Below are 17,029 nucleotides of genomic sequence, written 5' to 3' on the forward strand. Positions count from 1 at the left end.
GGGTCCCAGAAGAAGAAGAGAAAAAGAAAGGGACTGAGAAAATATTTGAAGAGATTATAGTTGAAAACTTCCCTAATATGGGAAAGGAAATAGTTAATCAAGTCCTGGAAGCATAGAGAGTCCCATACAGGATAAACCCAAGGAGAAACACGCCAAGACACATATTAATTAAACTGTCAAAAATTAAATATAAAGAAAACATATTAAAAGCAGCAAGGGAAAAACAACAAATAACACACAAGGGAATCCCCATAAGGTTAACATCTGATCTTTCAGCAGAAACTCTGCAAGCCAGAAGGGAGTGGCAGGATATACTTAAAGTGATGAAGGAGAAAAACCTACAACCAAGATTACTCTACCCAGCAAGGATCTCATTCAGATGTGATGGAGAAATTAAAACCTTTACAGACAAGCAAAAGCTGAGAGAGTTCAGCACCACCAAACCAGCTTTACAACAAATGCTAAAGGAACTTCTCTAGGCAAGAAACACAAGAGAAGGAAAACACCTACAATAACAAACCCAAAACATTTAAGAAAATGGGAATAGGAACATACATATCGGTAATTACCTTGAATGTAAATGGATTAAATGCTCCCACCAAAAGACACAGACTGGCTGAATGGATACAAAAACAAGACCCATATATATGCCGTCTACAAGAGACCCACTTCAGACCTAGAGACACATACAGACTGAAAGTGAGGGGATGGAAAAAGATATTCCATGCAAATGGAAATCAAAAGAAAGCTGGAGTAGCAATTCTCATATCAGACAAAATAGACTTTAAAATAAAGACTATTACAAGAGACAAAGAAGGACACTATATAATGATCAAGGGATCGATCCAAGAGGAAGGTATAACAACTGTAATTATTTATGCACCCAACATAGGAGCACCTCAATACATAAGGCAAATACTAACAGCCATAAAAGGGGAAATCGACAGAAACACAATCATAGTAGGGGACTTTAACACCCCACTTTCACCAATGGACAGATCATCCAAAATGAAAATAAATAAGGAAACACAAGCTTTAAATGATACATTAAACAAGATGGACTTAATTGATATTTATAGGACATTCCACCCAAAAACAACAGAATACACATTTTTCTCAAGTGCTCATGGAATATTCTCCAGAACCGATCATATCTTGGGTCACAAATCAAGCCTTGGAAAATTTAAGAAAATTGAAATCATATCAAGAATCTTTTCCGACCACAATGCTATAAGACTAGATATCAATTACAGGAAAAGATCTGTAAAAAATACAAACACATGGAGGCTACACAATACACTACTTAATAACGAAGTGATCACTGAAGAAATCAAAGGGGAAATCAAAAAATACCTAGAAACAAAAGACAATGGAGACACGACGACCCAAAACCTATGGGATGCAGCAAAAGCAGTGCTAAGAGGGAAGTTTATAGCAATACAAGCCTACCTCAAGAAACAGGAAACATCTCGAATAAACAACCTAACCTTGCACCTAAAGCAATTAGAGAGAGAACAAAAAAACCCCAAAGCTAGCATAAGGAAAGAAATCATAAAGATCAGGTCAGAAATAAATGAAAAAGAAATGAAGGAAACAATAGCAAAAATCAATGAAACTAAAAGCTGGTTCTTTGAGAAGATAAACAAAATTGATAAACCATTAGCCAGACTCATCAAGAGAAAAAGGGAGAAGACTCAAATCAATAGAATTAGAAATGAAAAAGGAGAAGTAACCACTGACACTGCAGAAATACAAAAGATCATGAGAGATTACTACAAGCAACTCTATGCCAATAAAATGGACAACCTGGAAGAAATGGACAGATTCTTAGAAATGCACAACCTGCCGAGACTGAACCAGGAAGAAATAGAAAATATGAACAGACCAATCACAAGCACTGAAATTGAAACTGTGATTAAAAACCTTCCAACAAACAAAAGCCCAGGACCAGATGGCTTCACAGGTGAATTCTATCAAACATTTAGAGAAGAGCTAACACCCATCCTTCTCAAACTCTTCCAAAATATTGCAGAGGGAGGAACACTCCCAAACTCATTCTACGAGGCCACCATCACCCTGATACCAAAACCAGACAAAGATGTCACAAAGAAAGAAAACTACAGGCCAATATCACTGATCACCATAGATGCAAAAATCCTCAAGAAAATACTAGCAAACAGAATCCAACAGCACATTAAAAGGATCATACACCATGATCAAGTGGGGTTTATCCCAGGAACGCAAGGATTCTGCAATATACGCAAATCAATCAATGTGATACACCATAATAACAAATTGAAGAATAAAAACCATATGATCATCTCAATAGATGCAGAGAAAGCTTTCGACAAAATTCAACACCCATTTATGATTAAAGCCCTGCAGAAAGTAGGCATAGAGGGAAATTTCCTCAACATAATAAAGGTCATATATGACAAACCCACAGCCAACATTGTCCTCAATGGTGAGAAACTGAAACCATTTCCACTAAGATCAGGAACAAGACAAGGTTGCCCACTCTCACCACTATTATTCAACATAGTTTTGGAAGTGTTAGCCACAGCAATCAGAGAAGACAAAGAAATAAAAGGAATCCAAATCGGAAAAGAAGAAGTAAAGCTGTCACTGTTTGCAGATGACATGATACTATACATAGAGAATCCTAAAGATGTTACCAGAAAACTCCTAGAGCTAATCAATGAATTTGGTAAAGTAGCAGGATACAAAATTAATGCACAGAAATCTCTTGCATTTCTATACACTAATGATGAAAAATCTGAAAGTGAAATTAAGAAAACACTCCCGTTTACCATTGCAACAAAAAGAATAAAATATCTAGGAATAAACCTACCTAAGGAGACAAAAGACCTGTATGCAGAAAATTATAAGACACTGATGAAAGAAATTAAAGATGATACAAATAGATGGAGAGATATACCATGTTCTTGGATTGGAAGAATCAACATTGTGAAAATGACTCTACTACCCAAAGCAATCTACAGATTCAATGCAATCCCTATCAAACTACCACTGGCATTTTTCACAGAACTAGAACAAAAAATTTCACAATTTGTATGGAAACACAAAGACCCCGAATAGCCAAAGCAATCTTGAGAACGAAAAATGGAGCTGGGGGAATCAGGCTCCCTGACTTCAGACTATATTACAAAGCTACAGTAATCAAGACAGTTTGGTACTGGCACAAAAACAGAAATACAGATCAATGGAACAGGACAGAAAGCCCAGAGATAAACCCACACACATATGGTCACCTTATCTTTGATAAAGGAGGCAAGCATATACAGTGGAGAAAAGACAGCCTCTTTAATAAGTGGTGCTGGGAAAATTGGACAGATACATGTAAAAGTATGAAATTAGAACACTCCCTGACACCATGCACAAAAATAAACTCAAAATGGATTAAAGACCTAAGTGTAAGGCCAGACACTATCAAACTCTTAGAAGAAAACATAGGCAGAACACTCTATGACATACATCACAGCAAGATTCTTTTTGACCCAGCTCCTAGAGAAATGGAAATAAGAACACAAATAAACAAATGGGACCTAATGAAACTTAAAAGCTTTTGCACAGCAAAGGAAACCATAAACAAGACCAAAAGACAACCATCAGAATGGGAGAAAATATTTGCAAATGAAGCAACTGACAAAGGATTAATCTCCAAGATTTACAAGCAGCTCATGCAGCTCAATAACAAAAAAACGAACAACCCAATCCAAACATGGGCAGAAGACCTAAATAGACATTTCTCCAAAGAAGATATACAGATGGCCAACAGACACATGAAAGAATGCTCAACATCATTAATCATTAGAGAAATGCAAATCAAAACTACAATGAGATATTATCTCACACCAGTCAGAATGGCCATCATCAAAAAATCTAGAAACAATAAATGCTGGAGAGGGTGTGGAGGAAAGGGCACACTCTTGCACTGTTGGTGGGAATGTAAATTGATACAGCCACTATGGAGAACAGTATGGAGGTTCCTTAAAAAACTGCAAATAGAACTACCATATGACACCGCAATCCCACTACTGGGCATATACCCTGAGAAAACCATAGGTCAAAAAGAGTCATGTACCAAAATGTTCAGTGCAGCTCTATTTACAATAGCCAGGACATGGAAGCAACCTAAATGTCCATCGACAGATGAATGGATAAAGAAGATGTGGCACATATATACAATGGAATATTACTCAGCCATGAAAAGAAATGAAATGGAGGTATTTGTAATGAGGTGGATGGAGTTAGAGTCTGTCATACAGAGTGAAGTAAGTCAGAAAGAGAAAAACAAATACAGTATGCTAACACATATATATGGAATCTAAGGAAAAAAAAAAAAAAAGGCCATGAAGAACCTATTGGCAAGACGGGAATAAAGACACAGACCTACTCGAGAATGGACTTGAGGATATGGGGAGGGGAAGGGGTGAGATGTGACAGGGTGAGAGAGTGTCATGGACATATATACACTACCAAATGTAAAATAGATAGCTAGTGGGAAGCAGCCGCATAGCACAGGGAGATCAGCTCAGTGCTTTGTGACCACCTAGAGGGGTGGGATGGGGAGGGTGGGAGGGAGGGAGATGCAAGAGGGAAGAGATATGGGAACATATGTATATGTATAACTGATTCACTTTGTTATAAAGCAGAAACTAACACACCATTGTAAAGCAATTATACTGCAATAAAAGATGTTTAAAAAAGAAAAAGATAAAGTGGGGATTGGCAACCTACCTGTTTTTGGACAGCCACAGAGTGAAAAATGGTTTTAAAAAAAACAATAAACAAAATTCGAATAGGCAACACAGACCCAATGTGACCTGCAAACCCTAGTATATACTATTAAGGTTTGCAAACCTTCTATATTAATATTAGACAAAATAGACTTCATATGAAAAAAGGTCATAAGAGACAAAGGACATTATATACTAATAAAAGATTTAATACAGCAAAAAACAAGAAACAATTATAAATATGTACATACCTAATGAGACCATCAAAATATATGACACAAAAATGGACAGAATTAAAGGGAGAAATAGTTCAATAATAATAGCTGGAGACTTCGATATCCCACTCTCAATAACACATAGAAGAACCAGACCGAAAATAAGGAAACAGAGGACTTGAACAACTCAATAAACCAGCTAGATCTAACAGATATATATGGAACACTCTACCCAACAACAACAGAATACACATTCTTCTCAAATACACAAGAGATATTCTCAAAGACAGACCACATGTTAGGACACAAATCAACTCTAATCAATTTTAAAACATAAATATCATTTAAAATAATCTCCTGTGATCACAATGGATGAAGTTAGAAATCAGTAACAAAAAAACCTGAAAAAGCCACAAATTTGTGGATAGTAAACAACACCCTCTTAAACAACTAATAAAACAAAAAAATCATAAGGAAAATTAAAAAATACTTAGAGAGGAATGAAAATGAAAATGCAGCTTACCAAAATTTATGGGACACAGCAAAAGCAGTGCTAAATGAATAATTTATAGCTATAAAGGCTTACATTAAAAAGCAAGAAAGAACTCAAATCAACAACCTAACTTTACAACTTAACGAATTTCAGAAAAAGAAGAACAAACTAAACCCAAAGCTAGCAGAAGGAAAGAAATAATAAAGATTAAAGCATAGAAATAAAATAGAGAAGAGAAAAACAATAGAAAAAAAATCAACAAAATCAGAACTTGGTTCTTCAAAAATATCAACAAAATTGACAAACCATTACCTGGATTGACTAAGAAAAAAAAAAAAGACACAAATAACTAAACTCAGAAATGAAAGTGGGGACGTTGCAACCAATTCTACAGAAATAAAAAGGATTATAAGAGTACTACAAACAATTGTACACCAACAAATTGGATAACCTAGAAACACAAAATCCACCAAGACTGAATAATGAAAAAAAAACAGAAAATCTGAAAAGGTCTATAACTAGTAAAGAAATTGAATTAGTAATCAAGAATCTCTGAACAAAGAAAACCTTTAGACTGATTGCTTTATTAGTGAATTCTACCAAACATTTAAAGAATTAACACCAATCTTTCTAAAACATTTCCAAAAATTTAAAGAGGGACATTCCTTAACTCAATCAGTCCAGCACTGTGCCAAGAGCCAAAGCTAGATAAAGATACTCCAAGAAAACCAGTATCTCTTATAAACACTGATGCAAAAAACTCTCAACAAAATACTAGTAAATCAAATTCAGGAGCATATTACAAAGATTACAAATCATGACCAAGTGAGATTTATTCCTGCAATGCAAGGATGGCTCAACATAAGAAAACCAATTAATATAATATACTACATTAACAGAATAAAAAACACATGACCATTTCAACTGATGCAGAAAAATAATTTGACAAAACTGAACACCCTTTTCTTGATTAAAAAACCTCAACAAACTAAGAATAAAAGGAAACTCTCATAATAGAAGCCATTTATGAGAAAAAACAACAAATGTCGTACTCAATGGTGAAAGACTGAAAGCCTTCTCTCAAAAATCAGAACAAGGACGCCTGCTTCTAACACTCATGTTCAGCATAGTACTAGAAGTCATAAGCAGAGCAATGAGGCAAGAAAAATGAAAGGAATCTAAGTTAGAAAGGAAGAAGTAAAATTATCTCTGTTCACAGATGATATGATGTTATATGCAGTAAACCCAAACCATTCCATAAAAGTCTGTTACAACTACAAATTCAGCAAAATACCAGGACACAGTCAACACACAAAAATCAATAGCATTTCCATACACTATCAGTGAACAATCATGAAAGGAAATTATGAAAACAATTCCATTTACAAAAGCATCAAAAAGAACAAAATACTTAGTTAACATAATATTTAAATAAGGAGGTGAAAGACTGGTACAATGAAAACCAAAAAATATTGCTGAATTAAATTAAAGACAGAGGGACTTCCCTCGTGGTCCAGTCGTTAAAACTCCGGGCTCCCAATGCAGGGGGCCTGGGTTCAATCCCCGGTCAGGGAACTAGATCCTGCATGCCACAACTAAAGATCCCACATGCCCCAACTAAAGATCCCACATGCTGCAACTGAACATCTCACATGCTGTAACTAAAGATCCTGCACACGGCAAGGAAGAGTCCGTATGCGGCAACTAAGACCTGGCGCAGCCAAATATATAAAATAAATAAATAAATATTAAAAAAGAAAAAGAAAGAAAAGAAATTAAAGACAGAAATAAGTGTAAACACGTTCCATGTTCATGGACTGGAAGACTTACTATTATTAAAATATCAATACTACCCAACTGATCTACAGATTCAGTGCAATCCCTATCAAAACCCCAGTGACGGGGCTTCCCTGGTGGCGCAGTGGTTGGGAATCCGCCTGCCAATGCAGGGGACACGGGTTCGAGCCCTGGGACGGGAAGATCCCACATGCCGCAGAGCAACTAAGCCCGCGTGCCACAACTACTGAGCCTGCGCTCTAGAGCCCGCAAGCCACAACTACTGAGCCCACGTGCCACAGCTACTGAAGCCTGCGTGCCTAGAGTCCGTGCTCCGCAACAAGAGAAGCCACGACAATGGGAAGCCCGCGCACTGCAACAAAGAGTAGCCCCGGCTCGCTGCAACTAGAGAAACCCCACACACAGCACCAAACACCCAACACAGCCAAAAATAATATAAATAAATAAATAAATAAATTTATTAAAAAAAAAAAAACCCCAGTGACATTTTTTCTTCCCTTTCTTTCTTTTTTTTTTTGGCCACGTTGTGCCCCTGGCAGTGGAAGCATGGAGTGCTAACCACTGTACCACCAGGGAATTTCCCCCAGTGACATTTCTTAGAGAAACAGAAATATACACTCTTCTCAAGGTCACATGGAACATTCACCAAGACAGGCCACATTATGGACCAGAAAACACACTTTCAGCAAATATAAAGAATTAGAAATCATACAAACATGCTCTCCACTCTGACAGCTTTTTAAATTGGCTTTAAATTCACATTTAAAGTGATTATTAATATAGTAGGATTAATATATACCATGTTTGTAACTGTTCTCTATTTGCTGCACTTGTTCTTTATCATCCCCTCTTTTTCTGCCTTTTGTAATTTTATATTATTCCATTTGTATGTGCTCTTGGACCACAATGGAAATAAACTACTAATCAATAAAAGAAAGTTGCAAAATCGCAAAATTCATAGATATTAAACAGCACACTGTTAATTAATACATGAATCATCAAAGCATCAGGAGCAATTTGTAAGTATTTTTAACTAAATGAAAACAAAAATAAAACATCAAAATTTGTGGAATGTAGGAAAAGTAGTGCTTATGGGGAAATTTATACCAGTCAATGTACATATTAGAAAAGATCTAAAATCAACAATTTAGCTTCCATCTTAGGCAAATAGAGAAAGAATAGCATTATAAACCTACAGCAAGCAGAATAATAAAATTAGAGCAGAAACCAATAAAGCTGAAAATATACCAATAATCAATGAAATAAGATTCTTTGAAAAGACCGATAAAATTGATTAACTTCTTAGCCAAGCTAACCAAGAAAAGAGAGAAAAAACAAATTAATACCAGAAATGAAAAAAGGATCATCATTACTGATCCCAAGGACACTGAACAGATAATACAGGAATATTATGAATTCTATGCCCACAAACTTGATAATTTACATGAAATGGAATAATTTCTTGAAAGACAATCTACCAAAATCACACAGGCAAAGTAGATCATCTGAAGAGGACTGTATCTATTGATATTAAAGAAATTAAACCAATAGTTAATAACTTTCTATATCAGAAGGAACCAGGCCCAGATGGGTTCAATGGTGAATTCTACCAAACACTTAGGGAAGAAATGATACCAATTCTCTATAATTATTCTAAGCAATAGAAGCAGAGGGTATACTTGCTAACTCATTCAATAAAGCCAGCATTACCCTACTATCAAAACCAGACAGATGTCACAAGAAAGGAAAACTACTGATCAATTATCTCTCATAAACACAGATGCAAAACATTAGCAAATTGAATCCAACAATATATACAAAGAATTACGTAACAAGTGGGATTTATTTCAGGTATGTAAGGCTGGTTTAACATTTGAAAATCTATTTATGTAATCTATCATTAACTGGCTAAACAGGTTAAAGAAGAAAAACCATATGACCATACTAATAGATGCAGAAAAAGCATCCAATAAAATCAAACACTGACTCATGACAAAAACTCTCAGAAAGCCAGGAATAGAGGGGAACTTCTGCAGTTGATAAGATCATCTACCAAAAACCTACAGCTCAATATCCTATTTAATGGTGAGAAACTAGATGCTTTGCCTCCTAAGACAGGGAACAAGGAAAGGCTATCCCCTTTCACCACTCTTACTCAACATCATACTCAAAGTGCTAGCCAATGCAGTAGACAAGAACATTTTAATTGGAACCATACAAAGGAGATTAGCGTGGCCCCTGAGCAAGGAGGATATGCAAATTCATGAAGTATTCCATGTTTTTAAAAAAGAAAATTTTAAAGTACACACATTGAGAAGGAAAAAATAAAAGACTCTGCAGATGACACGACTGTCTACGGAGAAAATTCTAAAGAATTAACAAAAAACTCCTGGATCCAATAAGCGATTATAGGAAGGTTAGAGGATACAAAGGTAAGACAAAAATTAACTACCTTCCTATATACTAGCAATGAATAATTGGAATTTGAAAATTGAAACTGAAAACACATGCTCCTCGGTATCTATCTAAATTAGCTGAAAACCTGTGTCTACACAAAAATATGAACATGAACGTCTGTAGCTGCTTTATTCATAATTGCCAAAACTTGGAATTAACCAAGATACCCTTCAATGGGTGAATGGATAAACACTCTGGTACATCCATACAGGGAATATTATTCATCAGTAAAGAGAAATGAGCTATCAAGCCAAGAAATGACATGGAGGAACCTTAAATGCATATTCCTAAGTGAAAGAAGCCAGTCTAAAAGCCGACACACTGTATAATTCCAACTATATGACATTCCACAAAAGGCAAAACTAGAGAGACAGCAAAAAGAGCAGTAGTTGCCAAGCATTTGGGGGTAAGGAGAAAGATGAACAGGTGAAGCACAGGAAAGTTTTAGGAATGGTGAAACTGTTCTACGTGGTACTATAATGGTAGATCCAGGACATTATGCAACTGTCAACACCCATAAACCAGTACAACACAGAATGAACTTTAATCTATGGACAAACATTAATAATAATAATGTATCAGAACTGGTTAATTGTAGCAAATGTACCACACTATTGCCAAGATGTTAATAACAAAGGGAAACTGGAGGGGAGGCAGGCAGCAGTGCCACAGCACATATGGGAGCTCTGTCCTATCTGCTCAATTTTTCTGTGAATCTAAAATTGTTCAAACTAAAGTGTTCGTTAACAAGCATTGGTGAGGATGTGGAGAAACTGGGACTCTTGTTCACATTTGGTGGAATTATAATATGATGCAACCATAATGTAAAACAGTATGGAGGTTGCTCAAAAAATTAAAAATGGAACTAACATATAATCTAGCAATTCCACTTCTAGGTATATATCCAAAAAAATTGAGAGCATGGTCTCAAAAAGATATTGCACACCCATATTCACAGCCAGCCTATTCACTACAGCCAAGAGGTGAAAGCAACACCACTGTCCATCAACTGATGAACAGACAAACAAAATGTGGTATATACAAAGAAATATTATTCAGCCTTAAAAAGGCAGGAAAACCTGTCACATGCTACATGAATGAACCTTCAGGACATGCTATGTCAAATGAGGAAGTCACAAAAAGACTACATAATTCCACTTTTATGAGGTATCTAAAGTAGTCAAGTTGAACGAAACAGAGTGTAGAGGGGAATTCCCTGGTGGTCCAGTGGTTAGGACCCTGTGCTTTCACTGCCAAGAGCGTTGGTTCGATCCCTGGTCGTGGAAGTAAGATCCCGGAAGGTACGTGTCAGGAAAAAAAAAAAAAGTAGAATGCTAGTTACAAGGTGGGGAGGAAGGAGGAAAGAGAAATTGTTGTTTAATGGGTTTAATGTTTCAGATTTGCAAGATGAAAAAATTCTGGAGATCTGTTTCACAAAAGTGTGAATACACTTGACTAAACTGTAACTGTACACTTAAAAACAGGTAAGATGATAAATATTATATTTTTAGCACAAATTTTAAGAAGTATTTTTTAAAAGTCTTTCTTTAAAAAGGCAAACCAGATAGAAGAAATTTGCAAAATATATACCTGAGAACAGGCTCATATATATAATTCCTATCTGCTCCCCCAAAAGGTATACAACTTAAAAACAAACAAACAAAAAACAGCCTGATAGAAATATTGTAAAAAGACTGACAATACCAGGTCACAAGATACCAAGATGGCCAATCAAGATATGAAATAGTTCTCAACCTCATTAGTATTCAGAGAAATACAAATTAAAAATACAATAAACACAACACCAGGTTGGCTAAAAATTTTTTAATCTGACAATACTTTTTGTTGAAGAAGATGTGAATCAAAAGAAACTCTCATAAATGACTTATGGGACCATAAAATGGTATAGCCTCTTTGGAAAGTTTTGTATTATCTATTAAAGTTGAAGATATAAATACATTAAAACCATATATTCCTAGCTACATACCCAACAGAAATGCATGTATGTATGTGCCTAATAGGAGACATGTAAAATATTCCCACAACCATTTTTTATAACAGCCAAAAACTGCAAACAATCTAAATAACCATCAGATCAGAAAACAGATAAATTGTCGTATGTTAGTACAATGAAATACTACCAAGTAAAGTAAATGAACAAACTAAGGTTCCAAACAACAAAGATGAACCCATATAACACTGAGGAAAAGAGCAAGACACAAGAGACAACATCTTATACGATCCACTGATATATATAAACTTCACTATCAGGCAAAACTAAACTAATACATTTAAGCAATGAACACTTAGATAGTAACATACTAAAAAAAAAGCAAGGAAATGATTACACAAAAAGTCAGGATAGTGGTTACCCCTATGAGGGAAAGAGGCAGTGGTGATTTGGAAGGGGCAAGTTTTAAGGCTTCTAGGGTGCTGGCAGTACTCTATTTTTTGACCTCTCCAAGAGTGATATCATGGTTGTCCTCTTTATAATAAACTGCTAACCTGTGCAATTATATTTTACACACTTCTGTAAGTTATATTTCACAATTTTTAAAAATTTAAAAAATTAATCTCACTCTTAAGAGTTAGATTTAAGAAGTATATTTTTATTATAAAGATAATGTCAAAGACCTAGGTCCTTTAGTTAAGAAGAGAAAAAGGTTCAAGAATGGAATATGTAGTAACTTCAATAAAGGATAAATTTTTTAAAGAACCATAAATTTTCATTTTTTTATTTGCCAGAATCAACTAATTTTAATGTTTTTAATTATTTGACTTCAAAAGTATAAAACTGAGTAGATAATTAACTTAAAATTCATTACTACATACACAGTGTAAGGCAGAAATGAGCTTTTTTATAAATTTGTTTCCATATCCAATCTCAGTTAATTCAGAGTAACAAAACTTTATTGTTAAGACAATTTTTCTTCCTCTGAATATAGATAAAGGTACCCATTAGGGCTATATTTTATCATCTGAGTTATTCAACAATCAGTAGGTGATTATCACATGAAAATCTAAAAAAATTACTTGACACTGACAGCAGAACAACTTTTTTAACTGCAAGACCACTAGAGGTCACCAGTGAAAAACATCCAACATTGATTCAGCTAATACTATCAACCTAAAGTATTTCACAATTACTGTAGTTTCCAATATTTCTAAATAAGAACATTTTGCGTAAAACAAATAAATTACTTAACAAAATATGTTTTACTGTAAGATTCTTCTTACTTTAAACAAAATTTAAACCGAATGCAAACACTGGATATAGGTGATTTTTTATCTAATTATTTTAAAATAGTCTTCAGAGCTTATTTTAAAAACAGAAATATTCAGAAACTACAACATCATTAAGGAGAAAACTAATATGCAAGGAATTTAAAAAGATAGTGTTAAATACTTCAGATTTGGAAGCAAATTAAAGACAAAATCAGGTTATAGCAACTACTAATAAATTCATATTATTACTATTTAAAATAGTAGGCTCTCAACAAATGTTAGGAACCTCTCCCCTTACGGATAAACTCAAATTATACAGGTGATTCTATTCTAAGCACTTAAATATTTTGGGCTAAGCAAGGTTCAGCTGTAAATAATTTAAGGTATAAATATAGAGTCAGCTGACCCATGGAATTTTATTTGAAATGTAAAATACAAGAAAAATTCATAACATATAGAGGTTTCAAAAGCTGGGTAATTATCAGAAATACCAAGGAGGTTAGATTTTACACACACAAACACACTTAGCTTCATAATTCAGTGTGTTGAGGAACTGGAACTGCACAGAAATTTATGTATAACCATCTGGTAACACAAGCAGTCAGTTCCCCACTTAAGGTACACTCAAAAAGTACACTGCTGGGACTTCCCTGGTGGCGCAGTGGTTAAGAATCCGCCTGCCAATGCAGGGGACACGGGTTCAATCCCTGGTCCAGGAAGATCTCACATGCTGCAGAGCAACTAAGCCCGTGTGCCACAACTACTGAGCTTGCGCTCTAGAGCCCGTGCTCCACAAGAGAAGCCACTGCAACGAGAAGCCTGCACCACAACGAAGAGTAGTCCCCGCTCGCCACAACTAGAGAAAGCCCACGCACAGCAATGAAGACCCAACGCAGCCATAAATAAATAAATAAATTTATTTAAATAAAAAAGTATACGTCTTTTCAAGAAGAATAAACAAAAAAGAATGCTTGCAATAGCCTGTAACATTTTTCATAAAAATAACATTTTCCAATTTTATATATCACTAACAATTACAGGGAAAAGAGAAACAAAAAATACTAAGATTTCCAGAAGCAAATAAAACCTTTATTTTTATTTCTGCTCTTTATAATAGAGTCTAAAACAAAATTTAATAGAAATACCACAACCATCCTCTAAAATCTCAATGTAATTTTAGATGGTAGTAGTTGGCTTAAAGCATAAAAGATTTTCAATTTTTAACTATAAAACCTGTATTTCAGTAAGTTCTCATTTATCTGGCATTTGAAAGCATAAAGCTCCAGGTATAAGCCCATTTTCTATAAATAGAAGAATTTACCCCTTCAAGGTATAAAACTATAAACCATTTTAATGGACTTTCTAAAAACACATGTTTAGGGAATTCCCTGGCAGTCCAATGGTTAGGACTCGACACTTTCACTGCCGTGGCCTGGGTTCAATCCCTGGTCGGGGAACTAAGATCCTACAAGCCACGCAGAAGCAAAAAATAAAAATAAAAAAAAAATAAAAAAAAAATTTTAACAATAAAAAAATTTTTTTAAAATAGAAACACGTTTAGTGACATCTTGACCAATTTTAAAATCAGTTATAAATAACATCAATACAAATTCATAAAAATACTAAAATATTGCAAAAGCCAGTAACATGGTATTAATAGCACTGATTTAGAACCTGCAGAGTAATAATAAATTGACACATCCCCTTAGCTGCACAGAACCACTTCTTACCAACATACTTAAAACTTCTACCAAAAAGAGCCTTCCCACTCACTCTCTTGGTCAAGCTTGTTTTCTATTCTACTGAGGTACTGGCAACAAGCTTCCCTCTTTCCTCAATCATTCTATTTTGTACCAGGCTAGGAAGCCATAAGAATAAATGGACTCTACTCCTCTAACGTATTTTATTGCTATTTATGTATCTTTGAAAAGAAAATGAAATTCTTTTAAGAATATGGCTGGGTATAAACTATTTAAAAACTAAGTGGGAAAAGCTATATAAGTGACTTTCACCTTTTATTATTTGCTTCATTGTTTTCTGCTGACAAGATTGATTCTTTGGGGAAGCCAGTAACAAAAGAACGTTGACTTAAATGAAAGATTACGGTTCTATCATAAAATAGCAAAATGGCTTTCACATGACTAAAATTAGAGGGAAAAAAACATTTTTTCTTGTTATTATTGGAGAGCAAACTTTTGTTCTCAAGACTGGTATGTTTCTTGAAACCATTTTTTTAAACCAAGAGATATTTCTAATTTTATAATGAAAATAAGTAATTACAAATAATAAAAAATAATTTTACAAGCAAGTTTTTAAGAACAGCTTAATTTATTATTCTTCCTCTTAAAGTACTTTTAGTAATCAATTAAGGCAATACTGATCAGGTAAGTTATTTAAAATCATTACAAATCTTGAGATTGCTAATGTGAGAAAAAGAGAGATTTAGTTGTGTAGTATGATTTTCATTAGTAGGGGTCCACATTCCTTTACTAAAACCCTTTAGGCCAGATGTGGTCCGGAAATTATTACTAAAATGTATGTACCACAAATTACTTAACATCTTATCCAATGCAACTTGCAGCAATATCAAAATCAAACAAATACAACAAAGTATATGAGTGTTCAGTATGTGGGATAAAGACTATAAATAGCTGTTACCAAAACAAACTTGGGTCCACTTGCCCAACACACAGCAAAGCCAATTTACTGACAGTGGGTTGTGGTGAAGAAAAGTACAGAGTTTACTGCAGGGCACCAAACAAGGAGAACAGGCAGCTCATGCTCAAAGGACCTGAACTCCCCAGTGGCTTTCAGGGAAGGGTTTTTAAAGGCAACATTAGAGGTGAGTGCTGCAGGTTGACAAGCTTGTAGACACTCTTCTAATTGGTTGGTGGTGAGGTAACAGGGTGATGTTTCAGGAATCTCAATCATCAACCTTCTGGTTCCAACTAATCTGGGGTCTACTGCTTGAGTCCAGCATATAATCACCCCTCTCCACCAATGGATGCAGAACAACTCAAAGATATGCATCAGATTGTTATCTATATTCCTTCAGGAGGAACTAGGAGGCTTGTGACTCTAATAACAGAGTCATATACTAGTCAGTCATTAACTACTTGAGTCTGCTCTTTAGAACTTGGGTAAGGCTAGGAGACTAAGGCCTTTTTTTTTCTATAAACAAGGAACAAGGGACACAGAGGTGCTTTTGAATCTAGGAAGGCCCTGAAGGGTACTGCTCAATTTCAACACCCCCCCCCCCTTTTCTTTGATTCTCCTCAATCCTGAGGGAAACAAGGGCAGGACAAGAAAGGAAATAAAGTTTTGGATACAAACGTTAATCATAAATTTTGGCAGGGGACTCAGTTTCAATTCCCTACTCCTGTTTTAACTTTCCCTCAGTCTTTAAGGGAATGGGGCGACAACCGCTCTGGCTACTTCCTGCTGAAATGGGGGCATAGTCCTGCTTCAATTTGGGGAATGGACCATGAGTTAGAGATATTCCCAAGTTCCAAGTCTTGGATCTGAATCTTGCATGATTAAGATCTTAGTCCCTTGATCCATCATTGTGGTGCAACAGACCCAATTAGAATTAAGAGGAAGAGTGAAAACCCAAACATTAAATAAATCTCGGAAAATACATCTCATTCCCTGAGGAATTCAGAAGAATAAGCCTGAAAATCAGTCTGGACCTGGCACTTCTGGGGAGAATTGTTGTTGCCAGGTAGCCAGCTGCCTAATTTTATCTAAGTAGGTTTAACTTCTGATGTGGTATTAACATATACATAACAGGAGCTACTGGCCACTACACACACATCTCTTTTTCCTGCTAAAAATCTAAATCTAATAGAATCTAACAATTCTATTGTCATGTAATACTCTGGCTAAAGAACCTAGCGCCTCCTGCTAGGAAGCTAGGGCTTGAGCTGTCTCATTTGTTACTATGATAAAAGAAAAAATTTAATAATTACAAGAGATCTTGAGACTATAAGGTTGCAGCTGGCAGGTGCCAGCAGACACTGCTTTGAGAACAGCTGGTGCCATCCCTGAGTCCGACACAGTTCAGAAAATGCAAGTTCCCAGCT

General features: G+C 35.3%; 1 protein-coding gene and 1 non-coding gene across 6 annotated transcripts in view; one reads left to right on the top strand and one right to left on the bottom strand.

Annotated features, from left to right (window-relative positions):
* STRN3 (striatin 3) overlaps positions 1 to 17,029 on the bottom strand; it is a 123,069-nt gene that overhangs the window by 59,819 nt on the left and 46,221 nt on the right. The window lies entirely within an intron of this gene.
* On the top strand, positions 9,444 to 9,548 carry LOC118891411. The gene has a single exon (XR_005018990.1). It is a non-coding gene; the product is annotated as a U6 spliceosomal RNA (small nuclear RNA).

This window comes from Balaenoptera musculus, chromosome 2 (genome assembly GCF_009873245.2).
Source record: "Balaenoptera musculus isolate JJ_BM4_2016_0621 chromosome 2, mBalMus1.pri.v3, whole genome shotgun sequence".
Classification (NCBI taxonomy): Eukaryota; Metazoa; Chordata; class Mammalia; order Artiodactyla; family Balaenopteridae; genus Balaenoptera; species Balaenoptera musculus.